Genomic DNA, 27,945 nt, shown 5'->3' with positions numbered 1-27,945 from the left:
TATAACATTAGCAATCACTTTTCAAATTAATTTAACTTATTTGTCTGCTCAATTACAGTCACAGTAGATAATCAAAACTTATTGGCACTTATTAACACTTATCAATTTAAATATGCACATTCCTGTTGTAATGAAATAACAATAATATTCTGTAGCCACAAATATTATTCAAAATCTTTTCTTCTTCCAAGTTTTTTTTTAGGATTTAGTATAATAATGTATTGCTTAAAATAAGGCTGTTAAGATTATTTTCAGCTAGCTATTTTTCTTCCAAGAAATCTGAGAGAAATACACTTGGAGCGCTTGCAGATAATTTCACTTATTTCCAATAGATTTACACTTAAAACTGACTAGTTTTAAGGAGGTGTGTTTTGCAGTGTATTAATGTTATATATGTTAGGAATGGCTTACTTTTAAAGGCATTTTTGTGCAACTTAGGTATTTACTCTGTAAGTACCGGTAATTGTTGCCAAAAGTTTACCATTACACAATGTCAGACAATCTGTCATTATTTAGATGTTGGAATTGATGACTTGTTCATATTTTATGTTGACAAAAAGAGCAATAAATTATATTTTTGCACAGTAATATTTTCTTTTGGGTATACTATAAAATTTTACATAAGTCTTTTAATAGAATTATCGGCTTGACATTATCGGTTGGCGGTTGGAATGAGGAGGAAATTATCGGTTATCGGTATCGGTTGAAAAATGTATTATCGTGCATCACTACAATAGAGAACAACATGCTGAATAAGTATACAGTATGATAATGTTACATGATGCATGAACAACGAAATGCGAATATACTGTCCTCACCAGGACGCTACGGCTCAGTCCGGGCTCCACAGCGAGCTGCACTCCTAAAAGACAATGCTGGACGTTCATATAATTTGCTGACTTTATTTTGGCCATCGTTATGACACCATCATTTGAAGAGTGAAACTAAAAATAGAATTATTACAAATTTTGTCCTTGATACAAAACAGGTTCGCATCAACGCAAATAAATGATAATTAGCTGCTATTACAGCAATGACACAAACGGTTAGCATGCCTTCGCTAGCATTAGCACATCGTTCGAACAACCACACAACTGTCTCTAAGTATCCGATCGCGGGGTGAAAACCCACAACAACAACAGAAGATGATACACACAGGCGTTGCCTCGGTAGAGATATTTTACAAGTATAAACAATGAACGTAGGTTCGCAGACGTGTTTCTCTCTCTCTCTCTCTCGCTCAGACGCTGCGTAGCTGTCCATCTTCTTCCGGCGTGTGAGTGCTCTTCTTCGCCTAAAAAAGTGCGAGTGCGCCCCCACTTGGGCGTGAAAGCGCCACATACTAAAAGCATGCATTTCAATATAAAAAAGTAATAATACAATTGAACACACATTGCCAAAGGCAGAACACAAACGTGGCCATAGCTATTAAGAGTTATTCAGATAACTATAGCATAAAGAAAATGCTAACAAGTTTACCAAACCATCAGTCGCACTCCAAAACACCAAAATAACATGTGAAATGATATCATAATGTGTTAATAATTCCACACATAAGTTGCTCCTAAGTATAAGTCGCACCCCCAGCCAAACTATGAAAAAAAACTGCGACTTATAGTCCGAAAAATACGGTATTTCAATTTTTCGATCTCCAAACATCCGTTGCAGCTTTTATTTGAAGTGGGGGGGGGGGGGGGGTATTTGATTGAGGTTGATTGTAATTAACTAGTCTAATACAGCTAAGCTGTGACTGATGTGCCATGAAGTGAGCCACAGAGCATGTCCATGCATGTGGATGTTGTTGCTACAGACACTTTTAACAGTGAGAGGTTTCGACCAAAAATTTTCATTTCAGTGCATATGTGAGGTTGAATAATACTGTGGTGATTTGTCCTAATATTGAGCTGTTCTGGTTTTTGTGTGGCGCACTGTTGGGAAATTGGAAGTCTTGTGAGTATGTGGCCTGTTTTACAGGAAGGAACTTTCTCCCTAAACAGCCCTTTATCAATCGTGAGAAAGTGTCTGTTGTTTTTTTCGCCGGGTCCTTTTATGTTGCCAGCTGTCTGACATGTGACATATTAGCGTCAGCCTGGGGTCTGTTGAATTGTTTGTAAAAGCACTGACAAAACACATTTGTAGGAGGATGTCATTGCTGTTTGTTTTCACCGATCTATAAATCAGATGGTAATAGATTTAGGGAAAAATGCACGTTTTTCTTGGAGAACGAGAACAACCATATAGCAATTTGCACTTTACTGTTAATTGAAACATGTATTCAGTCTTGCATTCTGAATTTCTGATATTCTACATTTAACATATTATGAATTGATCGCAACCCTTTTTCATGTCTCTAATTTCACTGTTTAAGCAATTGAATAACAAAAAAAAAAAATCAATCTCTTGAATATAATCTTGTGTTGCCTCACTGTTTTGACTGATTAGTACATTAGTCTATTACAAGGTTCGGCAGCCTTTAAATCTCAAGCCATTTCGACCCAATTACCACTGAAAAGACGAGCCCCATACTAGGCCTGAACGATATTAGAAAAAAACTATCATTGCGATTTTTGGGGAGTTTGCGATATTATATTGCGATATTAAAACGAAAAAATTTTCACCAAATAACTTGAATAGCTCCGTTCGGGATAGCTGCACTGTTGACGAAGAAAAACAGTTTGGTCGCACTGCCTAGCAGGAGGGAGAGTGAGACACTGTTGTGCTGTACGAGCATGAAGCAGAAAAACATAAATGTATGTTGTTTTTAAATAAAACCCCAATACTTTTCACCTGATTCCGATGCTCTGAAAAATGGCGGCAACGGCCCTAATTTTTATAGCTCAGTTTAATCCAGGATCTGCACACTTGAAGTAAAACAAAAGTTTAAATGTTGAAAAAAAGAAAAAAAATTGCACGTCCTGCGATGTGACTATTGCGCATGCGCACATTGCGATGGCGATCTTCAAATGATATATTGTGCAGGCTTACCCCATACTCATATTTAAGTGTGCGTAACTTTTTATATATCGTAATTTAATTTTCAGTTGTGCACATTTGACGCAATGAAGGTGTTTAGCCTCCTTTTTGTTAGCAAATAAAGTTAGCAGATTAAATGCTCACTATTTAAATACTTTTACAGAACACTCACGCAAGTCATGAATTCACCAACTATGTAAAGTCATGGTTGCCACTCGGAAGGTGTACCCACAAGTCTTTGCGGATCCTTGTGAACGGCTCAAAGAATTGTGGGTAAACCTACTGAGCGTCAACCATGATTTTACCTAGTTGCTGAGTTCATGACCTGCGTGAGTGAACTACGAAAGGTTACTGTTGCTACTCGGAAGGTGTACCAACAAGTCTTTGCAGCTGTTAATGGTGCAACAATTTGTGAGTACACTTTCCGAGTTGCAACTGTGACTTTACATGGTTGGTGACAACATGACATGTGTGAGTGTTTTGTTAACAAAAAACTAAAACAGTGACACTGACTTGATCTACCTACGAAAGGAAAATTCTCAGAGGCGGCAGAATGCATTTTTATCAAATATTCATTATTTTTACTTTTATAAACTGAGCCTCATCAGAGGTTGCAAAGAGCCACGGGTTTCCAAACCCTGTTCTAGTACATTAGTCACATTAAATCAGCACATTATTATCATGGTACTGAAACACAAAAATGGCTTTACTTGGGTGATGACGATAATATTATTGAACTATTTATGTATGTGTGTGTTTGTTGTTATCAAAAGAAGCTAGAATCGCATGTGCATTGGAGAATAATGCAACACTAAGGAAAGCCTAAAGTGGAGAGGCGCAGGCACTGGTGGTAGTTCCAAGTTCCAACCTCTTTGCATGTGAAGCTGCAGCATCAAGGAGCATCAATTTAACCAAGCAGTGGTAATTCAGTGCTTAAGCAGTATTCTCCACGTCACTTGCTTCTTTTTTCTTCTTCTTTGTTCCAACTTTGACTAGAACTCACTTTTCGACTGAGGATGGAAGATAATGATCTGAAGTGACAGTGGCCTGATTCCCCCCAGCCCCCCGCTTCTGTCATTGTGGTCAAGACGAACTGCTCTCTTCCGCTCCTCTGCTCAAGTGTATTGAAAGCTGCTGTGGATGTTTGGATGTGAGCCACAGTGGGGAGGAACCTAGTTGGATCCAGAGTTCCAGACCCACACAAATGCTACTTTTCAAACTTTTGAATTGCCTTAAATGAAGGAGCCAGGTATTCAGGGGAAATCTCACCGACACTATGATAGGATCTTGTTGATCAAAGAGCTACTAAGGGTACAGTGTTATTTATTTATTTTTCCTTCTCATTGAAATTCCATAGCTTCTGTGTTTTCTCCTCTTTGCCCAGACTGTTTTACTAGTTGCCTGTGAAAACTCTCTGCAATGTAAACAGGACTGAAGGGCCACATACAGTTCACGTTGCTGCATGCTCAGCCAGTTGCTTTGAATAGGACCAGAAGGACAGCTGTATAACCACACTAATGTTACAAGTCTCAGGCTATGTACTGCATTTAGGTAGAGCACGTAAACATCAGATGTCAAAGTAAACTGATGGATTGTTATCTTTATTTGCTGACAGTCGGAGAAAATTCTGTGACTTACCCACACTGAAGTGCAAAACCTTAAATTGCCAACAAATCGCTGTAAAAATTGTAGATCAGATTTCATTCATAAAATGCCTTCTCGTTGAAATAAACCAGGCTATTGCAGGGAGTTAAGTCAAACTCATGTAAACAAATCGATTCTTACCATCTTGCACACGATGGATTGTCATTTCTCCAAGGTGATGACATGTGACTTATTATGAGGGGAGTGTGTAGAGAGATGCTTCTTTGTTAATCATTTCCTGTCATCATGTTTAATTTACATGGAAAGGCACTCCCACAGACTACGTGAGCTTCTTCCCGGACGAGCCTCAAGAAGAGCCCTAGTAAGAGCCTTTGTTGACTGCTTGAATGGCAGCAGTGTTTTGTATTTGTTTCCTGTGGGGTTTTTTTGTTCGTGTAAAATCAAAAACATGGCTGTGGCTATGTAACAAAAAAAAAAAAAAACTTTTCATGTAGTTTCATTTATTTATTTTTTTACAAATATTTGAAAGATTCAGAGGATGAGATCCTTCTGAGATGTGGTTACCAATGTTGTAGTGATGGTTGCTATGTTTTTTTATTATGTTTTTGACATAAATGTGTCTAGAACATTTGATATTTCATATTTGAATTGGGTGATTGGCAAGTAGCCTATTGCACATTTCAACTGAGTTGTAAACATAATCCCCGCGATTGGCAATTATTACACATTTCAACTAAGTTGTAAACATTACCCCCAAAACCCTCAGGGTCCGCTGCACTGTGCTCAGCTACGTTCCAAATGACGCAACAAATATGTTTGTATTGTAGTCAATAGGAGGTAGTCCACATGATCCGCTCAGCCCCGATCCTGATCCACCTGAGTCCGGCCTCTCCGGTCCGTCAAAACTAAAATACGTACGAGGTCTATTTTCTGGTCCATCAACCTGCGGCCGGATCAACCCCTGCTGTTTAGCACCCACCAAACAGGAAATAGAACGGCAGCAATATCCGGTCTTTCAAAGTAAATAATGTTTACAAAACTATAATGCATTTAAATTTAACTATATTTTATTGAAATTTACACACAAAAAAATGTATACATGTCATTTGCATTGGATATAGAGTGCTTGTGTATCTCCAAATAATATATTTTAAAATGACTAAAGGAAAATACATTCTTCCTAAAACTATTGTAGCATCACTAGGAACTGCTGCATTGATTGTCAGTGCGACTTGGTATGGCAACGCGACGTTTCCATGGGTGGGTTACTGGTGGGACCTGAGTGAGCGCTTAGGAAAATATACAGTAAAAAGTGAGCTAGACCTCTGTGCTGATTCACTGAAGCTAATTTCCGCTGCCAATTCTTGCAAGTGCTACACTATGTGTGTGTGCGTGCGTGGATTTGTTGGTGTGGGGTTCTATCCGCGGGTTATTGTGTGCTTTTGTGTGCGTTGAACTGAAATAACTGTATCTAAACTGTACTATTGGTCTTTGTGCATTTTGGCACATACAGTGGGGCAAATAAGTATTTAGTCAACCACCAACTGTGCAAGTTCTCCTACTTGAAAAGATTAGAGGCCTGTTATTATCAACATGGGTAAACCTCAACCATGAGAGACAGAATGTGGAAAAAAAAAACAGAAAATCACATTGTTTGATTTTTAAAGAATTTATTTCCAAATTAGAGTGGAAAATATGCTTTGGTCACCTACAAACAAGCACGATTTCTGGGTGTCAAAGAGGTCTAACTTCTTCTGACAAGGTCTAACGAGGCTCCACTCGTTACCTGTATTAATGGCACCTGTTTTAACTCATTAGCGGGATAAAAGATACCTGTCCACCATCTCAGTCAATCACACTCCAAACTCCACCATGGCCAAGACCAAAGAGCTGTCGAAGGACACCAGAGGAAAAATTGTAAACCTGCACCAGGCTGGGAAGACTGAATCTGCAATAGGTAAAACGCTTGGTGTGAAGAAATCAACTGTGGGAGCAATTATAGAAAACGGAAGACTGATAATCTCCCTCGATCTGCGGCTCCATGCAAGATCTAACCCTGTGGCGTCAAAATGATAACAAGAACGGTGAGCAAAAATCCCAGAACCACACGGGGGGACCTAGTGAATGACCTACAGATAGCTGGGACCACAGTAACAAAGGCTACTGTCACTAATGCAATGCGCAAAGGGACTCAAATCCTGCACTGCCAGACGTGTCCCCCTGCTGAAGCCATTACACGTCCAGGCCCATCTGCGGTTCGCTAGAGAGCATTTGGATGATCCAGAAGAGGACTGGGAGAATATGTTATGGTCAGATGAAACCAAAATAGAACTTTTTGGTAGAAACACAGGTTCTCGTGTTTGGAGGAGAAAGATTACTGAATTGCAACCGAAGAACACCATACCCACTGTGAAGCATTGGGGTGGAAACATCATGCTTTGGGGCTGTTTTTCTGCAAAGGGACCAGGACGACTGATCTGTGTAAAGCAAAGAATGAATGGGGCCATGTATCGAGAGATTTTGAGTGAAGATCTCCTTCCATCAGCAAGGGCATTAAAGATGAGACGTGGCTGGGTCTTTCAGCATGACAATAGGCGCTTTCGCACTGTTGTAACTATACGCAGTTCCTCGACCCTTTTGGGGGTGGATGACGTCATTTTGTGTGTTCGGATATGTAGAAACCTAGGACGCGGACCTAGTCTTCCGAGCTACATTTTTGCGCCGACTCTGAAGTGAGTACTTTCCGCGGGGCCGCAGGAACGATAGTACGTAGCTCTTTGGTGATTCGCTGAAATCAGCGGCAAACACGCCCCTTACTTTTCGCGCATCACGTGAACACTTACATCCTTAGTAAACACGTCAAATACATTGTTTCACACTTACCCGTAGCCTCCTTTGTCTTCTACGGTCATCTGCTACCCTTTCGGTCTCCATGAAACGAAGAAACATTGCTTACCTTTGGCTCTGTTGTCTTTTAATGTGCGGTACTAGTCTCGTCGTTAGACGCTGGGATTGCTCGCTGATGGAAACGATTCCTTTCAAACATGCAAGAATTGCTGTAGTGTCTTCAACGGTCTCCATTTCGCTGTCTTCCGTTTAGCTTATGCGCCGCTGCTGGGTGTGGCGACTGGTGAGTAAATAATGCGTCACTGGCGCAGACTAAAACGTCACAGCAGGTCGTATTGGGGGTAGTACCCCATGTGCGAACACGACTGCTTCGCGAAGGATAGCTCCTCGAACTACAGGAGGGCGGGATAGTTAAAGGAGCCAAGTACTCAAATTCCTACAGTGCGAAAGCACCGGATGATCCCAAACACACAGCCAGGGCAACAAAGGAGTGGCTTCGTAAGAAGCATTTCAAGGTCCTGGAGTGGCCTAGCCAGTCTCCAGATCTCAATCCCATAGAAAATCTGTGGAGGGAGTTCATAGTCCGTGTTGCCCAACGACGGCCCCAAAACATCACTACTCTAGAGGAGATCTGCATGGAGGAATGGGCCAAAATACCAGCAACTGTGTGAAAAGCTTGTGAAGAGGTCCAGAAAACGTTTGGCCTCAGTTATTGCCAACAAAGGGTACATAACAAAGTATTGAGATGAACTTTTGGTGTTGACCAAATACTTATTTTTCACCATGATTTGCAAATAAATTCTTTAAAAATAAAACAATGTGATTTTCTGGGTTTTTTTCCACATTCTGTCTCTCATGGTTGAGGTTTACCCATGTTGACTATAACAGGCCTCTTTAATATTTTCAAGTGGGAAAACCTGCACAAATAGTGGTTGACTAAATACTTATTTGCCCCACTGTATATGTGCGTGTTTTTTTTCCTGATAATACTGTCGCAATAATAACCTTTGTGTTGATCTGATTACGTGGTCTCCTCCGTTTTGCACATGTGTGTCCAGAGTCCGCGGGTGTACGGACTGCATGCGAGTCATATGCAGTGGGCATTGGGCATCGCAGGCGATCTGCATCGTATTTGTTGCGTCATTCGGAACGGAGCTAAGCGTAGCGCGGCGGATCCTGTGGGTTTTGGGGGTTATACAGCTTAACAGTTTCACGATGTGTAAACATTAATAGCAATGAAGAATTATGTGGCCGGCCTTTTTTCATCTTCTTCGAGTGTGAGGTCACGTCCATGGAACAATCCCAGCCAGCCAATAGAGCACAATTCTTTAGTGCATGAATGTACCACTATGGCTCTTAATAATGTCGCCAAACTCAACTATTGAAAAATGTCATTAATAAAGTAATGTTTGGTTAGAATAGTTTTGCTTTTTTAACTGTTGTGTATGTGGGGGTGTTATTGTTGTCCCCGCCTCCTTATTTGTCCATCCTCTCAATTACGTATTTTCCACTCCTGCTTCACATGTCCGCCTCATCAGATCGGTGGCCTCGATCACTTCTCAAGGTTAAAGGTCACTCAGTCACTTGGGGGCCCTCACGTCAGGTCGCATCAGTGCACTTGGTTCTTTGTGGATGGAATGAATTCATCTGCACTTATCTCTCTGGACACTTTACCCATTTAGCTTTCAGGAAGAGGAGGATGGGTACTTACATGGTGTTGAATGGGGAAAAGGAACAAGCATACTCGCATGACTTCCTCCCCGATGCACTTTTTAAGGTTGATGTACAGTTTTCAGGCTTGTCGGAGTTATATAATACACACACATATGTAGACTGAACTGTAATTATTGGACTTAAGATAACTTACTTTAGTCAAAGGTGAAACGTTTTCTATAAAAGGTGGGAAAGCTGTTGTTTGCATAGGCGTCTGCATTTAAACTGAATTTCTCTCTTAAAGAAGTAATATAGGTTGTTATTCATGGTGCGATGGACATTTTGATTAGGAACTTCTGTGTTTGCAATTGTGTGTACTTTTGCGTAGGTGTGGGTGACTCCCAGTAGGGGATTAGTCTTTGACACCCTTCTAGAAGCCAAACCTCACTTTAACACACCCACCACATGCCATGCCAATTGCAGCTGTTGGGCCTCATTGCTCGAGATGTAGAGAATGCCTCACACTCTGCAATTAGAGCTGCAGATTGCTGAATAGCACACATTGCACTGCCCTAAAATGGCACTTGGTCCCTTTCTGCTCTTGAGAACACAGAGTAAATAGAAATTGATGAGAGCCAGTCATCGAAAACTGGGCCAGTCTGTCTCAGGGCTGACAGAATGTGTTCTGTGCAAGCTGCTCCTTGCAATGTGCTGTTACACTGGCTAAAGCAACCAAATGGTGAAAAAGCCCTCATTGATGGGGTTGGTTTCTCACGCCTTACTCAGAATGTTCGCTTTCCATCGAGTCAAGTGGTGCATTGTGATCTCAACCAAAGACATGCAAATATATGAAACAGATGCACTACCTCTTTTTGCCGATATGTCAGCAGCGGTAATCCCTCACAACGATGTGTTGTGTGGACTCTGGAAGCTCTACATATGTGTTAACAAGGGAAAAGCCATGTCACCTTGGCACATGTGATAGTTCCTCGCCTTCACAGGCTTTTTTTTTTCAATAAGGCTGGATGCTCAGGGTAGATAAATGGGGGCTTTTGTGGCCTTTGCCAGAGGGAGAACTAAACAATGCAAGGACACACACAGAGAAGGGTCTTTTCAAGAGAAAACCACTAAAAGAAGTATTTCTATAGCTCCTCCTTCCTTTTTCACTCGCACCCTCCTTTACTTACTTCTGCCTCATATTCACCTCCCAAATGGTCTTCCTCCTACATGAGAACAGAGCCTCACTCTCAAAATGTTCCCATAAACGGGCACAGGGAATGGAAATAACTCAGGCTATTTCCCATCTCTACCCTTTCACTGACTTATTACTGAGCTCTGGCCATTACGTGTGCTCACTACCCTGATAATGCACTGTGTTTCATACTTCTCCAAATACAATTTGAGTCCACTTTTTAGGCATATTTAGTCTGAGTACAACTTAACATTTATTGTTTTCATCTAGCATCAGGGAAAAATGGTCTGCTCTATCGGAGTTGGACCATTCCCTATATTGATCTGTAATGCAAGTTAGTTGTCAGCCCTAGCCCATGGCTTGTCTGCATGTTACCAAAGAGGGGAAAAGAACAAAAAAGTTGCATGACTGTATGTGAAATTGAAAACACATGATTATCACAATTTTTTTAATGGTATCTCTGTAGAATAAGAAATATTCTAAATAATTAGATAAAAATGTTATCAGACCTCTCTTTTCAGACCTTGATTAATTACAAAATAACTTGTTGCAGTTAAATATAATGCTACAGGTGGCTGGACATGACTTTGAAAAGAGATTTGTTTTGACTATGACCTGCTTAGCAAAGAAAACATCCTAAGTCAGGCCTATCGATTGATTGATGTTTGTTAGTTATTAGCAGCAGTTTTTATACTCCTTTCTCTGTACCAACATGGCGGTCTGATATGAGAAGACGTGCTCCTTCATAATAAGGGAAGGATTTGATTGATTGGCAATCTAATCCTTTAATCATGACAGCATCACTCTCAGATAATCAAGAATCCTTCAATAACAACCGTTGCCTGGCACCGCCAGACTATTCTCCCTGTATTTTTCAAACACTGTGAGAATAGTCTGGGACCCAGCCCATTAACGGCCTCTCGAGCAAGCACAAAATCAACCATCCAATCAGATTCGTTTATTTGCGTGACGTGTCCTTAACGAGTAACATCACTCTTGCGCGCCGAAAGTCGTATCTACAACAACACAGATGGCAAACCGGAGAGCCGAGAATATGTTCCAGTCCATGGTGAAATCAGTTTGAAATTACCAAAAACACATCGACACAAGTCATTGACAACAGTCAACATGGCTCACACTAGCCATTTTGAATACACTCCGCTCAAGCTAGTTACTTGTTGCTTTAACAACTGCCCGTCGCTGATTGGTCCACTCTGCTGTCTGTTTGCTGTGGCTTGCTCCGCCCTGGAAATTTGATCCGCCGGACGGTCGCCAGACTCAATCACTGGAACAGCAGTGAGTCTGGTATACCAGGCAATAATAACCGTGCCTTTACAAGCATCTACTCACACACTGTAAAGAATTAATGTTTTATTTTGCTTCAAATAGAACATACAAAATGGACAGAAAGGACATATTTGATTTAGTGGTTGTCCGACTTCAGTAACATGCTGTAGTCCTTCACAAATGGTTGTTCTGCCCTTTACTGATCCCTATTTGATTTGCTGCTTTTATTTTTTTCTCTTATTTTATTTTGAATGAAACCTACTCTGTCAATTGGATTGTTCGTCAGCTTCGATGAAGAAATGCACTTTGTGCATTAAGTCCCACTTGATGAGTTTCCCACTCGGCTACACAACAAAGTCAGCTTTAGTCACATACTGTAGGGGCATAAAACTACCGTAGACCAAAAGTTGCCTGAAAATAATCTACAGCACAATCGCCATTCTGATTTTTGAAGCACTTCACTTGTCTAAACAATTTAGTGTCAATCCAATCCGGGGCCGGATGTATGGAGGGGCCGGGGTGGGCACGGCCCACCCAGACGTGAGTCGTGCCCACCCAATCAAAATGTCGGTGTTCTGTTATGCATAAAATATTGATGGGTTTTGTGATTGAATACCTGAGTTTTATTGCTTTTATTACGTCTTATTAGCATCATCTAGTGGATGCCTTAAATTACTGCATCTCATGCGCACTTTATTTGAAAGAAACTGCAATACGGAAGTGACGTTGTTCAGTAGAGACTCACACGACGATGGGCGCAATCAGTTCGCGCCATCTCTGACCATTTTGCCTTGAATTTGAGGTTGCATCGCCGGTATGTATTGTTTAAATGTGTTTAAAAACAAAAATATGTGAACTGTGTGTACTTCAGTGCAAAAAAAGTGAGACATTCACTTAGCATGAAACTTGTGATATGCTAATTACCCACGACTTAGTTAGAGGGTCGGCAAAATGGCGTCTTGGGCGCTCTGCGAATTGTTTATTCATATTTTCATATGCAGTTTTCTACGGATAGGGCAGTACATATGCGATTTAATATACTGTGCATATTTTGATTGTGTTGTTTTGTCTGTTTTCTTTAGTTTCACCCTTTTGAGTGTTAATAAACCTGCTTAGACAAAGCCACGTCTGCAGAGTCGTTAATACGAGAAAGGTGTTCATAGCCACGACTATCGTGACGGCACAGTCGGGAATATCTATTTAGCGTCGCACTGAATATAGAGAACGCACGGAGAGGTGGTGTCACCAACTTTTTTATTGCAGGATCAACGGTTACTGTTGGCCGCAACCAGGCCGAACAAGCAATCACCAAAACAAGCTGTTTTTCCATCCTCATTTGGTATACGCGCGCTTCCGCTCTCTCCTCCAGACACATTCTCGCAGTCGGACATCCGGGCATTTTTTACGTCACCAGCCACAACAAAGCGTCGCCATATTGAAATGGGGGCAAAACACGAGTCACAAGCAGTTGCTCTGTCGTGCATTGTAGTACAAACACGTTGAACTTTTGTCTTATTTGTTGTCTTTTTTTCCGTCGGAATGACTAAAAGTTGCTGTGTTGCGGATTGTAACACAAGGAAGAGTTCGGACGGAGCCGCATTTGAAGTTCTTCATTCTTCCTCGTGAGAAGAAAAGGACTAGCAAATGGCTGAAAGCAATCAATCGAGGAACAGTAAAAGAAGACGGTTCCGTGGACCATTCTCGCCAGTGGGAACCTAAATCCAGGCACATTTACGTTTGCAGCCGACATTTTATTACTGGTGAGTAAACTTTAATCGATTTTTTTTTTTGGCCCCAATTAGCTGCTAGGATTCAATAGAGTAGGCAGTGGTTAATACTACCGTAACCGACAACTCGCAAAGCGTTATTGGTCTTTTACCGTGAACTGCTCTGACCGGTCAATTGGTATATTATTGGCCTGGTGGGAATTGGTTATTTTGCTGTGACACGTTCACGGCTAAATAACGCTTGGAGGCGAATTACCGGTTACGGCAGAAATAATTACTCTGTATATACTACCAGTTTTCTTAGTTCCACACAGTACATATTCCACGTAATTCATAAAGGTCAACTTACTGGGTGACTTTATGAGGTAGCTGCAGATGTTTCCGAACTCCACTGCAGGAAATTCCTTTGGATTGTTTATCCAGCTATCAGCTGCGACTTTGTATGGACAGATTTGCAGGCTAATACACGCTAATTTTAAGTTGTACCGCCTCCTTGCGTCTGTCGGCAGTGACTCGTGATAATAATAAGTTATGTTTAAGACGTTTTTATGAAAAAAAGATGCAAAACACAGCTGAAATATATGAATGTCAGACAACGTTACCTGTATGGCCTCCATCTCAAAATGGCGACACATTGCTATGCGAGATGACGTCATCGTGACATCACGCTGACTGCGAGAATAAGTAGATAGATGAATGAAAAAACAAAAAAATAAATAAAATAAACCCCCCCAAAAATTAATGCAGCCTCAACGGGACACAAGCCAGTGTCCTACTTGCGCCGGTCCCAAGCCCAGAGAAATGCAGAGGGTAAAAAAAAGCCTGCATTGGGGGTGCCCCCTCAAGATTTCTTAGTGCCCACTCTGGTGGGTAAACCTAGATCCGGGCCTGATCCAATCTCTTTTTTGCCAAAAGTCTAATGAAAGGCATGACTATAGTGCAGATCATTGGGTGTTAATTTAAACCTTACAATTATGGGGTGAGGGGACTACTTTATTATCTTGTTTATGCATGGAACGTAACATTTTGCTGCCCAAATGTCAGCACGGACTGTTTTCTGCTAATTCATGCCAAGGTCTGGTTGGTTGGCTGCGATAAAATCCAGTAATGCTCAAGGGTTTTCTACTGATATTAAACATGTGTTTGCAATAGAAGATTTATTGAAATATGCAGCTATACAAACAGCCATATGGGCACGGATGAATACATCCTAAATGGGGCAGTGGCAGTTTCCCAAAACAATAACGGGCAATTTTCTGGAGTCATATCATGCTGACAGGGACCGACCCCTGACCACCAGTTTCCCATCCTCACACATGGTTATGTGCAAGAATTTGAGAACGTGTTTTTGAATGGGAGTGTTCACATTTCGAAATATCTAATTACTTTCCCATCTGTCCCCCGTAATTTATTATTTATATAGACTCCTGTTTTTCTGGACCCTGCTTTACTATACCGAATTCTATGATTGATGTGTCAGTTGATTTTGTTTTAGGGCTGCAGCTATTGAATATTTTAGTAATCGAGTATTCTACTGAAAATTCTACTGATTAATCAAGTAATCGGATAAAACATTTTTTTAGGTAAAGAGCCATTATAAAATACATGAGAAAACAAGTCATTACACCTAATATTGAATCATTTTTAGACAATCACTGTCTTTATTTTAGTTGTACATTAACAGCTAATAATTGCATCTCAGATGCCACTAGAGAAAAAAAAGACACGTAGAAAATGATATAACTTTCAACTTTGTGTATTCTTGTAAGTACCAAAAACATTTTGCCTTACTAAAAATAGAAAAATAAAAACACTTTGGTTACAAGTAACAGAATTTACAGGCATACCAGTCTTCTCCTTTACAATTCCTTCTGCGTGTGGCATATAGGAGGCAAAAACATTTGAACCTAGAACAACTTAAGTTGTTGTTTTTTTTTTTTTTTTTTTCTTATTTCTTACCTAAAAATGTCATATCGCTTGATAACACACATCACTTAAAAGGTAGGTGTTTTTCCCACGTGTTTAACTGAATTTTCATTTGTGTCGAGCAAAATTTAGGTTGTAGTTAAGTTTTAAGTTAGTCGAAATTGTAATTCCTGATAAGATTTAGTTGCAGTGTTAATAAATTTATGATACCTGTGGTGTACCTGCGCATTAGGCACCAGTGCTACTTGTTTTACCCATCTATGACTACTAAGCTAAAATTGACAACATCTCTGATATCTTTAATATGTTTTAGTTTTACACCCTTATCACTCTACAGCGCTGTAGTTTTTCACAGATTAAATAAAGCCTGTATGAAAGGCACGTTAGCCACGCATCGACAGCAGTCATAATTAATAGAAACCAAGGCTAGCCCTCCATAGAGCTAACGTTATATTAGTAAGGTACAGTATCGTTATTCTTATATACTAGCGCTACGTTAACTTAATTTTACAATTTTTACCTTGTCTCGGATATCGGTCACCCACTCTCGTAGTAAACAGGATTTCTCCGGGGTCATGCTGTAGCATTGAAGACCTGCTGTAATGGTATGCAAGTCCTGTCTTACAGTGAATATATGCAACAGTGTTCGCCTTGGTGTCCAACTTGAAATACTCCCACACTTTTGACATTTTCTGCCTTTTCATGTTGCATTTCTCTTGGGTTTTGTCAGCTTCTTCGTTGTTATCTCTACATATATGCATGGCGGAAATCAAACATATCCACCACCACTGTTTTCTTCCGGTACGTAAGTGACGTCAGCGCATTGTGCCGTATTAAAAGTAGTCCAGGCAAAACGTGATGCTTAGAGCTGGCAAAATTAAATCATTCCTCATAGAGCTGTCCTGACTAGTCGACATTGTCGACGTCATCGATGACGTAAATGCGTCGACGGGCAAAACATACCGTCAACGGGTAACGACGGGTTAAAAAAAAATTACATGCGGATAAAGTTTAGAATGGCGGGCGCTCGCGATGCAAGCGGTTGTTAATGGCACCCCCAAAAGGGCCACTGTTATTCTCAATGTGACCGGCATTGTCAGATTGAGCAGAGAGGAAGAAAGTGGGCGAGCGAGAGAGAGGGAGGGAGATGAGTGAGTTGGAAAAGTGCGCGGGTAGAGCGGAGTTTAGTGGCTGCATCCCCCACGTTTTTGTTTTGGTCAAAAAAAGTATCCATAAAAAGCCATCCGACGCCTCTCTGTGTTTTTATGCATGCCGCCGCCTTCCTGAGGAGGAAGTAGGATGAACCCACGACCACGGGCCAAGTGAATCGCCGGTTCACTCCTCACTACGGCGAGGAGTTGAAAACACTGCCAATTACCAAAAAGGGCAGAAATGCGGCATAAAGCCAAAAAAGCAGACCAGAATAGCGAGAGCCTGGAATTATTTCAAGGAAAATATGGAGGGTTCCACTGTGTGTACTCTTTGCTAAGCTGAGGTCACATACCACGGTAGCACGTCGGCTATAAACGAACACTTGAAGCGCCGTCACCCAAGTGTAATTTTCGAAGACAAAAAGAAACAACAAGCTAGCGGATTGTAAGTCCATACAACTTTGTGACGATTTTTTTTAATGGAAGTTGCCTTTGTGTGCGTCGTATCAACGTGCATTTTTATTTAATAAAATCATTAATATATATTATATTATATTTTACTTAACTATTATTAATTTTTTTAGGATCATGGAAGCTCCCACTTGGGGAAAATATATCCATATATCCTGTATATACATAATATAATAAAAAAATATATATATGGAATAAAGACCCTACCCACCGACGTCACAAAATCACGTGCTCGCTGTATGGTTCCGCCCACTTGTCCATCATTTTGTGTCTGTATTATCAATGGTCTCAATTGATCGAGCAATTTATAATGCATTTCCTGGAAGACCCGGTGCTTTCGGATGCCGTAAACTCACTTGATGCATTGCATAAAAGGCGTTATGTGGAAAAGCTTCAGTTTATCCATTCGCCAGATCCATATTTGATGCCTAAATCGATGTTTTTCGACCCGCTGTCTCCGCCGTATTTGCCTGACATCTGCTAGCTAGCCTGATATGTACAACTATCTTGTCCACACAAAATCAGCCTATTCTCACGAAAGTTTGAAAAACTTTAAGAGCTTGGAGGCTTATAAATACTTCGTTGCTGGTTGGGTGAAACAGGTCCTCGTCCACGAAAATTCGGCAGGAATCTATCTTGTGCTTGGAAAGGTGAGTTACGAAATTTTCAATTCAAAATCTTTTGTTATTGCTAACATCCACTGTCAAGTCTAATGTATTTCATGTCGTTTGTCAATGGAGTTAGGGCTTTTAATGTTTATATGGTTTAGCGATAGCACTCTCACTACATACATACGTGTATGTTGTCAGCGATTAGCCTAGCAATGATCTTAATTGTGGTTGTCAGCCCAAAACCCTCTATATATATATTAAATGCATCTTACCAAATATAAAATGACTACTACATAATCTGTGGTAATCGTTTGGAGCCCAGTTTTCTCGTCGAATTGCAGCAGCCCATCTCGCTCTCTTCTCTCCGGGTCTCTCGGAATCCGGTAGAACTTCAAATCTCTCCGTCTTCTCCGTCTATCTTCTCTGTTATTGCAACCGACCGCCACACACGCCTTCACCATTTTGATTATTAATGTTAACGAGCAGAAAAACACGTCGTAAATAGGAGGAATGTAAGTAGCCGTAACAGGGAAACATGATGTGTTGACGGACAATTGGGCGGCACCAGTCAGGAGGAAGGAGTTGTGACGTCACATGGGTAGGGTCTATAATAATGGAAACACAGCACTGGCCTGCTCACTGTAATCCATGACTGCACTAATGTTACTTTATATTATAAAGTATTGTTTTATTTTGAATATACATATAGTAGTATACTATAAAATTAATACTATATATTTTTGTTACTGTGACTATGTGTGCCTTTCATTCAAAATAATTGTCGTAATATTTCAGTGTGCCCTCTGCTTTATCTATTTTCAGGTTAAACCAAACAAAAGTTGAACAGTTTTTCCCCTCCCTAAAACATGTGGAATGCACACCAGAAAAAGCATCTGAACTCACGCAAAGCATTCTGAAAATGATTGTCCTGGACATTGCAATTCATTTTAACATTTAGAACAATATAGACAATGACATACCACAAAAAGAGTAAGAATTGTTTTGACTCCTGTTAAAAAGGTAGTCACAGTGTTTCCGTTTACATTTTTTTTGCACTATTTAATGCCAGCAGCATTTGACCTCATTGTTTGTGATTTATTATTGATATTTGATATTTATTTATACGTTAATAAAAAAATTTAGGTGTTCCAAAATGTCTTTTTGTGAATAAATAAGCTTCAACCAAAATTTCATTATTAAAGTAGTAAAAAAAAAAAAAATATTAGATTAGTCGACTAATCGTAAAAATAGTCGGCTGACTAATCGGGAGGAAATTAGTCGTTTGGGACAGCCCTAATTCCTCAAGGCTAATAAAGTTCCTCGATCAATTTTTAAACTCGAGTTATTTGAGTAATCGTTTCAGCTCTATTTTGTCTGTTTGATTTTTATTGACCTGCAGGTATTGTCCAGAATGGAGCATTCAAAAATTATATATTACTCAAAAAGGAAAGGTTATTTTTCAGCATTTGTTTGTTGTTTTCAGTTGGTATATTCATCCCATTGTACAACTATGTTCAAATATTCACCAGGCTACTGTTCATCCCTGCACCACTCTCCTCTTTCCCTCCTTTTACTTGTCTTTGTTCATAAAGGACGTCTGCTGTCACTCATGGCAAAAAAGTTGCCTAGCAACAAGATGGAGGGACGCAAGCCACTGTTTTCTCTCCACTGCCTCACCTTGTGCCTACAGCCCCCTTGTCTTTTATGCTCTCGAACATTGAGTGGCAATGGAGTAAAATGGTGGCAGCTCTTTCATGATAAATCCAAACAACATTTAGAGAAGAAAATAAGAGGTGGATGAGGGGATGGAATAGAGTGTCACTGTTTTGTCTGTTTTTTTTTTTTTTGCCAGCTGTTCAGTCTCACTGCTGGAAGAAAATACAATTTCCCTTTACTGCTCCACTTTGCATAACTGAGAACATTGTCCTTCCATATTGTTATCAGCAGGACTAAAAATACTGGACAGCAAATACATCACATGCCTGCCTATCTTCACTCATACTCAGTCTTGGCAGATACAGGTGCCTTTGGTTCTCTGTGGATTCTGAAATGGACCCTGGTGGAAACGATCAGGCTAAAATATTTGTGTAATGTTGCGATACGCTGCTTTACCTGTTTAGATGGTGTAATTGTATAGATCGTGTCAATGACTTCCACACGACCATACTGTTTTTTTGTCTACAGTGTTGACCAAAGAAATCAACTGTATATACAGTCCAATTTAAAAGGAATCTAATATTTTCAAATCCGATCAAGGCCACTTTCATACTGTATGTAGTTTTAATTCTGGCATGTTTTAGATTTTTCGGAATGTGACTGCATTCTGGACGGTCAGGCCAGCGACCAAAAATCGGAATTCTTACAATGGTATCATTGATTTGAATTGCTCAGCAACAGGGGAAATAGCGGGTGTTCAGCATTGTGCAGTGGAGGCACAGCAAAGTGTTACAGCTACTAACTATTTGGCGGGATGAAACAAGGATGGATACTTATGTTAGAGCTATTAGTTATCAGCAAAACCGTCTGCGACAAATAACATGTCCCTTTTATAATGACTTGTTTAAAATGTCGGGCAATAAACCTAGCATGCTTGTGCTGCTCTTGACATATTTTGTTTTATACTTCTGTGCATTCACGCTATTGAAAACGACGATCTGAACGGCCACATAAAAAGATTGAATATGAACACAAAAAAAACTTCTGCATCAAGAGTTGTGGTCAGAATGTAGTCTTGCTTATTATCTCTTGGTAACTGACAAAGGTGAAATCCAGGAAATTGGAATTGTTCTTGTTTGTTGACAAGAACAAGCTAAAGTCCAATTACCTCAATTCAACCTCCTGTAGCTCAGAGTAAGCTACTGTGCTACTCTTAAATTCCTTCTTTGCATTTGGGTCGATGAGGATAAACCAACCCCCAACTTCACAGACCTCGATGTGTAACATATAAAAGCAGCCCTTAAAAAATGTTTTTGTTTTTGTGAATGTAGGCCATTGTGTATGTGTTTCCATCTCTGTATTGACTATCTTGCTTTTTAAATGACCCATCAGACCAGAGGTTGCGCTAGACTTTTTCGTTGTCTGTCATTTTGACTGACAGGGTCATAAAAATCCGGTCATAATCTATTTTTACCCGTCACTTAAATTTTTAAAATGATAATAATGACATATTCAATAGCAGTGTTGGTCAAAAGTGGTGCGTTACTTACTCAACTCTGAATAAATTGAAGAAACTACCAGCCATGTTGTGTCTACTCTCTGCTCTGTTGATTTGTCATCCAAGACTCGGGGTGCGTTCAGGTTTGAGAATAGCGCACGTACTTCTGACTCCAAGCTGTTTGTCCTTGCTCATTCAATTAGGCTACGTTCATACTACAGGTTTTAATGCATAAATCCGATTTTTTTGTCATATCCGTTTTTTTGGCGTGCCCGTTCAGACTGCCTTTGTCCATTGAGACCATTCAAGTGTTACGCATGCGCTCTAATTCGCAGTCCAACACGCGCCGGTGCGCAGAAGCATCAAAACAAATGACAAGTCATCCGTCATTCCAGGGCTATCATATTTTGCTTTTCAAAAGGAGGACACAAATAACAGACATAAATAATCCCCATTTAGGCTTATATTCACAGTTTATATGGATCGATAACATGCACGCACTGTCCGTGCATGTCACATACACATACGGGCAGTTTGCCCTGACTCTCCAAGACGGGCTGCAGCCAGACCCCTCTCCCGACTCTCGGCCGTGTAGGAAATGTTGAAATGTAGCTCACATAGAGCAGAGAGAAAACCGATCATTCTCATGCTTATCCTCAACCCATTTTTATTTTTTTATGACTGTTGGCAAGCCCGGGCCATCCCCAAAAGACGTGTTCACTCCAAGCTAGGCGCTAATAACGCACAACTGAAATCGGATTTGGGACACTGGACGGTACAGACCGCCGCGACAGTCTGGAAAAATGTGGCCCAGATCGGATTTGAACCACATAAAAAAATGACCCAGATCGGATTTGAAATGGTCCACTTCTATGCGACTTGTCCCGTTCAGACCATCAAGTTAATGCCTGACTCGAGTCGGAAAAACACGAAAAAATTGGATTCGTGCATTAAGACCTGTAGAATGAACGTAGCCTTAGACAATGCTCTCCAAAGCTTCCTAACGTTTCCGTGTTTGCTACACCTGAATGCTAGTTCGGACATTTTTCCGAGTAAGGCCAGCGACGTCATGCATCAAGAGAGACAATAGCTTATTAATATGCTCACTCGCCATCCTGTGGTATGGGGTGTGAATTGCAACCTGTCAAAATGACGGATGGACTTCAGTTTTTTCCGTCACCGTTTTAAAAAACCGGTCAACGACGGAAAATATTCGGTTAACGCGACCCCTGCATCAGACCCAATTTTCCATGTGCGAATGAGCAATATTCCTAAATTTGTGTGTTCCTTCACAGGCTTTGCTTCACTTGTGTAGGCTGATGAATAGTTTGTGTGTCTGCTAGGATGCAGTGACAAGAAAATTTAAGTGTTACCTCCTGGGGCTTCCCACTCCTCAAATAAAACTCCTTCCTTCCCTTCACTCAAATCAAAGCTGGGAACATGCCTGCGGAGGCTGGATCAAAGCAGAATGTGGCACAAAGACACGTACTTGCTGCCATTCATTCATTCATTCATTCAGCTTGATTAAAGTCTGTCATTTCCTGCCATTATCATGCTCCCACCTCCAACAAGTCAGAGAGAGCAAAGCAATCATGAGGAAGTCGTTGGAATGACTCAGTTTTACTGTTCCCCCAATTAAGCACACTAAAACGAAATTATGTTTTACCATACAAGGTCTATATAATCAAAATTAAATCACCCTAAAGGGCTGTGCTGTATTTAGGTGCTATGTGTTCAAACAAGAGTGACTTTCTCCCAAATAACCTTCACATACAGTAAACCTACCGAGTGGACTGTCGTACTTCATGGTCAAGAGTATAACCGTTCTTCTTCGTTTTGTACAAACCTGATACACGAAGCTCACATAAACTTCGCATCAAATCATGTAACGGGCAAATGACAGTTTCCTATGCAAATGGCTGTGAAAACAGCAGACATACTTGTTAAGAGCAGGTGTGTAGGCCTTTGTGAGAACTTTACAGCCAAAACAACAAAAGAGCGTCACATGATTGTTTGTGCTTCTCGCCAACATACCTTCACACTGCCACTTAAATCAGAGAAGACACTTTACTTGCAAACGTCAAATTTTAAATCCACATACACACCGAAATACATGTCTGGATGGAACAATGCGCTTAAGTGTTTTCGGCATGCAGACGTTGTGTGAAACTGTTTGGATTTCTGATTACATTTCTTCATTGGGGCTGGTCAGAAACCGGAAAGCGTGTGGAAAATGGAACATTTATATAAATATTATCAAAAAGGGATCTTTCTGGAAAGACACAAAGTACTTACTGCTACAAACAATACTATATATCGCCCTAATTCTTAATACTTTGCCTGGAGTTTGTGTAAGAAAGCATCTGTGTTTTGGTTATTCGTCCACGGACGGTAATGGTACCGCTTCACACAGAAGCTCCCTGCTGAGAAGACACTGCCTTTTACTGGAGTTTGACTTTTGGGGCGGGGGGGCACAACATGTTGATGACCCTGAAACGCAGTGTCAGCAATAAAATTAACTTACAAGAATATTTATAATAATAAGTTGAAAATGAGCATTTTTTTGTCTCCCATTATTCTTGAGGGGAATTCTAAATCTGGCTGCTGGCAGGACAGCTATACTTTTCACCAAGATCATCATCCATTGAATATGATACGGCCGCCGGTGTCGTGCCAATGTAGTTACCTCAGTCACAAATTGTATCCTCTGGGCGGACCCATATGGAGGTAGATTTGTGTCTTCATTATTCGATCAAAAAAAAAAAAAGTCTCAATCAAAACAAAAAGTTGCCTCAATCAAAATATATATTTTCAATTAAAAAAAGTCACCTTAATAAAAAAAAATGTGTTAAATGCAAAAATAAACCCAAAAAAATTTGCATTTGAGAGCTATTTTTATTTTATTTATTTATTTATTTTTTTAAGTCTTTTTTTTTTTTTTTTTTAATTGAAGCAACTTTTTTGACTGAAGTAATATTGTTTTGTGTTTTGGCCACATTTTGGCTAGGACATTTGTGTCTTTATTATTTAATCAAAAAATTAAGTTGCTTCATGAAAAAAATAAATAAATAATAATAATAATAGTAATTCAAAAGAAAAATAACTTCAATCACAAAAAGAAAAATTTCAATCATAAAAAAAGTTTTCGAATGCGAAAAAATATTTGAGACTCAAAAATTTGCATCTGAACACTTAATTTTTCATTAAAAAAGTTTTCTTTGATTCTAGCAATCCTTTTTGTGTTCGGGCCATATTATGGTTAGGACATTTGTGTCTAAGTCATTCAATCCCCCCAAAAGTTGCTTCAGTCAAAAATATATATATATGTTCAATCAAAGAAAAAAAATCATTTGAAAAATAAAACTGCCCTCTCCTATTTATTATTATTATTTTTTTTTTTTTGAAAATAATATGCAAAGCAAATGACCGTCTAAGGTGCTAGTCACATGATCTGTTCAAAAAAATAATTTTGACCCATTATAAAAAAAATTTTTTTTTGTTCATTTCATTCATTTTTGTTGTTTGTTTTCTTGCTTTACAACTTTTATATATACAGTATAGGAAAGTCAATTACATGCAATGAATTGGCCCCCCTCGCCCCCCCTTAAACTCCGCATATGCTTTTACTCCATCTGAACCTTTTGCTACCACTACTGCCAGGTGTAAAGATGTGAGGTTATGGGTTCAATCTTGGTTTTTGGTCAGAGAATTTCCCAGATTTTCCGAGTCTCTTGATATTATGAACCCCAAATAATGAAATCCCTAAGGGGCCATTTACATGTTGACGCTGCAAAACCAAGACGTATTAATTGTGTTGCGGAATGGCCTCGCCTTTATATGGTGACAGCGAAAACAGAAGGCGAAGACGCAAACCTTTGATTCCGGATTCAAAGTGGAAGGATTCGATTGCAGGGCTTGCTCCGCAACCAAGCTCTCGCGCCGATGACATCAGCCCTCGCACACGTCACTTTGGGCGTGCGCAGTGCTGCTACGAAACATTAAAAACAGCAAACATGGTGGAATGTCGGCTTTAATTTACTATTTTCATAATATTTTTAGTTTAAGTATGTTTAATGTTTGCATGTATGTGCCTTTTGGAAGAAAAGAAAAATGCCATTGCTTGGAGTGGGTATGTTGTCTTATGGGCTGAGGAGGTTGATGGTGTCAAGGAAGTGCATAACTTTCTGTCGCCTTGTAAATCTACACTGCCTCCTAGGGCCTGGCATGAATACTTCATCGTTTTCACACAGAATTGCTACATCGTTTGAGTGGAGACGGAACCATGTAAATACAAACAATGAAATTTGTCGTATTCTTGGAGTGTCACCATGTAAACGGCCCCTAAGTCCCTTTCAATTTTACATCGAGAACATTTATTTTTAAACTGTTAGACATTGGTTGGCCACACAGTTGTTCACAAAGTAGTGAACCTCTCTCCATCCTTGTTGTGAGCAACTCGGCTTCTATGTGTTTCTATCGAAAAAAAAATTACTCTTGCTTGTTTACCATTAACCTGTTCACCTGTGTAATGTTTCGAAGTGGTGTTTTTCAAGTCTGTTGTTACCCCTCTCCCATGTTTATGAGAATATTTGCAGGCATCAAATTCAGATTGAAACATATGTTTTTAAAAAAAAATGAAATTAAATGTACTAATGTTAATCAGTTTGAACGGTAAATAGGTTGTCTTTGTTGTGTATTCTATTTTATAAATTTTGTAAGTTAAAATTGTCCCAGCTTCTTTTTAATTGAGATTTTTACCATGTGCAATATTGTTATTCACAAGACTGCCATACAGTATGTGCCCTCTTCTGTCTTTTATAACTTCAAATGTCAGCCGTCAAATGGCATTTTGAAGGTCACAGGCTTGACCCATGCATCTTTGCTCAAGAAAAACGTGAATTTCCCTTGTCCTTGTCAAGCAGAGGAGCTCTGAATGTCACCCCCGCCCCCTCCCACTACCCCCAACTTCCAAACTTCAACACCCAGCAGCATTTCTCCCCCACCCAGGGAAGCCACCTACTTTCTCTTCCATATGCTAATGCTAGTGTTGTATTCAGCTGTTGGTGGCTTTGTCACAGGGGGAGGTAGGGACTTGTGTGCATTAAGGGGCAGCTGTATGCAGTTTGCCAAATTGACTCCCTGATGGCTGCCAGACTTGTCCTTTAATTACTTATAACTCAACCTTTCACCAAACTTTTGGGGCACACTACTTGGTAATAAGCAGGGGAGTGCTACAAACACTGTTTGTTTGTTCGTTTTTGTTCATTTATTCAACTTTTATTCTCAATATTATTATTTTAACCTGTCTTTTGGTTTGCTGGTATATTGCCCCTGGTGTTTTTTGGGTGGCTTGGACTCAACAAGTGGCAGATGGATTTAATTCACATAAATGTAATCTCTCAAGTGGGCTGATTAACATGGTGGCTTTCGGATACTTCCTTCTTTTTTCTTGGGATTTATGGCTCAGGTGAAGAAGGACTCTTTTAAGTAAGTCAACATACACATGACAATTCTCGGTATACATTAATTTTAAATGTAAGTTGGAAATATGCATGCATGCTCTGCGTTTACTTGCATCTGTGTGCTCATTTGTGTTTATAGATAAATGAGTAGTACGTCAGGCAAGCAGACGTTTTGGCAGGAAGTTCTTGCGTGGTTAATAAATGTTGATTCATCCACATCTGTGCTTACTTGTGTCCACCTCTCTTTACTTCACATTTTCCGCTTGACAGTACTCTATTGTCAGCATCGGAGTGTTCAGTTAGTGACCCTAGGGCTGAGTCTTGTCTCCAAAGCTGCCAGATTTGTGTCAACAACACCAAAGTGTGGAAAAAAAGTATGTTGATAAGAAAATTACTTACCATCATTGTGAATGCATGAGCAGATCCTGAGTCACTCCTCAAGCTTGAAATGTTTTGATATCACTTTAGTTGTATTTGTGCTTTCTGGTGGTGATACATGTATGTGTGTTTTTGTTGTGTTGCATGTGGAAGAGACACTTTTTATTCTTTTGAAAGTTTTTGTTGTGGATCACCTCCCAGGACTAGTCTGACAGTTGGCTTATTTGGTTCACATCGGAAGGCAATGATCTCCAAAGAACATACTTGGGCACATGCAAGTATTTCAATTTTCAGAAGAAGTGACTTTTTTGTTCTTTTTTAACATTTTTCCCCCAATAAAATAATATAGAATATACATGTCATTAAATGGCAGCGAGCATTTCATAAGCGCTAGTGATGGGCTTTCTATTAAAATTACCCTGCATGATTTTGCCATGCCTGTGCTGTGTGACTTCTTTAGGTCTCTGCTTAACATATGAACACCAATATTATGCTGTTTATCTTCAGGCTGCCAAATATTGGTATTTGAATGAAATAATCATTTGCACACAATTGACAAAATTCTTAATCGATAACTCAATTATTCCACATTTTGATCCAAGTGATGAGTTATTACAGTATTTGTGATTCAACCACTTAACATTCTCATGATGGATCCCACACTGTTGCATACCATACCCTCCAGTGACCAATGTTGCCCTTTGGAAGTGCAGTATGTAACCAGTGGAGCGCAGTTTAGTTCTGGGTAATTTGCTTCATCAGTTGTGCACGACTTGGTTTCCAAGTACAGCCACTTTTGTGATCATGAATCAAATATAATTACTAAGCACCATTCTAACCAAAAATACAAAATGTATTACTTGAGCATGTGTTCCAATGTGTAAGAAAATAATTAAACTTCTCACTGCTCTGTTGACGGCTTGCCCTATTTGCAAAATGAGATTGCCATTCTCACCATTTCTGTCCTGCTTCTCACTTCTTCCTGGGGAGCGCACTGCTGACAGGCTGTCATTATGGAAGTAACTGGGTGGGCAGCGAGGCGGCTGGGGATTAGCAGAGGGGGAAATGTCTGACGATAGAAATAGATAGTGGTTTTATTCTGGAGACCCGCTAGGCCACATCAAAACTTGCGCGTCCCTCTAAGTCTCCCCGTTGGAGTGAGGGCTGTTGTGGCCTGCCCCCACTTCGGAGGACAGATGGTCCATTTTGGAATGGGGCCACAGTGCTGTGCGTTCTGTTTACGGGGGCTCTGCTGGAGCAGCCAAAAATGGACATGGTCTCCTTCTGTCGTGAACATACAGGAAGTGCATCCCGCAAGAACGGGTGTGACAACAAAACTATGTGTGTCTTAGATGTGATATTATACCTTCACTTTTTGCATAGTTATATTCAACAGCATACAGTTCAGTGACCCACATGTGTTATGGTTATCAATGTTATTGTAGCTTTTTCGTAGTTAAACTTATTGATCAATAAGTTTTAAGTTTTAAGTCAAATTCTAGTATCAA

General features: G+C 40.0%; 1 protein-coding gene across 9 annotated transcripts in view; it reads left to right on the top strand.

Moving 5' to 3' along the window:
* Positions 1-27,945, top strand: part of LOC130923410 (signal-induced proliferation-associated 1-like protein 2) — a 140,634-nt gene that overhangs the window by 7,213 nt on the left and 105,476 nt on the right. The window contains exon 2 of one of the 9 annotated variants that reach the window (XM_057849096.1): positions 3,970-4,284. The exons of 7 other annotated variants lie outside the window; for them this stretch is intronic. The gene's annotated coding sequence lies outside the window, so the exon portion shown is untranslated. Of the gene's footprint in view, positions 1-3,969; positions 4,285-8,361; positions 12,372-27,945 lie in introns of those variants that run through there. One more of the 9 variants, XM_057849098.1, reaches the window with a different exon arrangement.

This window comes from Corythoichthys intestinalis, chromosome 10 (assembly GCF_030265065.1).
Source record: "Corythoichthys intestinalis isolate RoL2023-P3 chromosome 10, ASM3026506v1, whole genome shotgun sequence".
Lineage (NCBI taxonomy): Eukaryota > Metazoa > Chordata > Actinopteri > Syngnathiformes > Syngnathidae > Corythoichthys > Corythoichthys intestinalis.
Note: the sequence above shows the minus strand (reverse complement) of the source record. Positions and strands in the feature narration are given on the sequence as shown.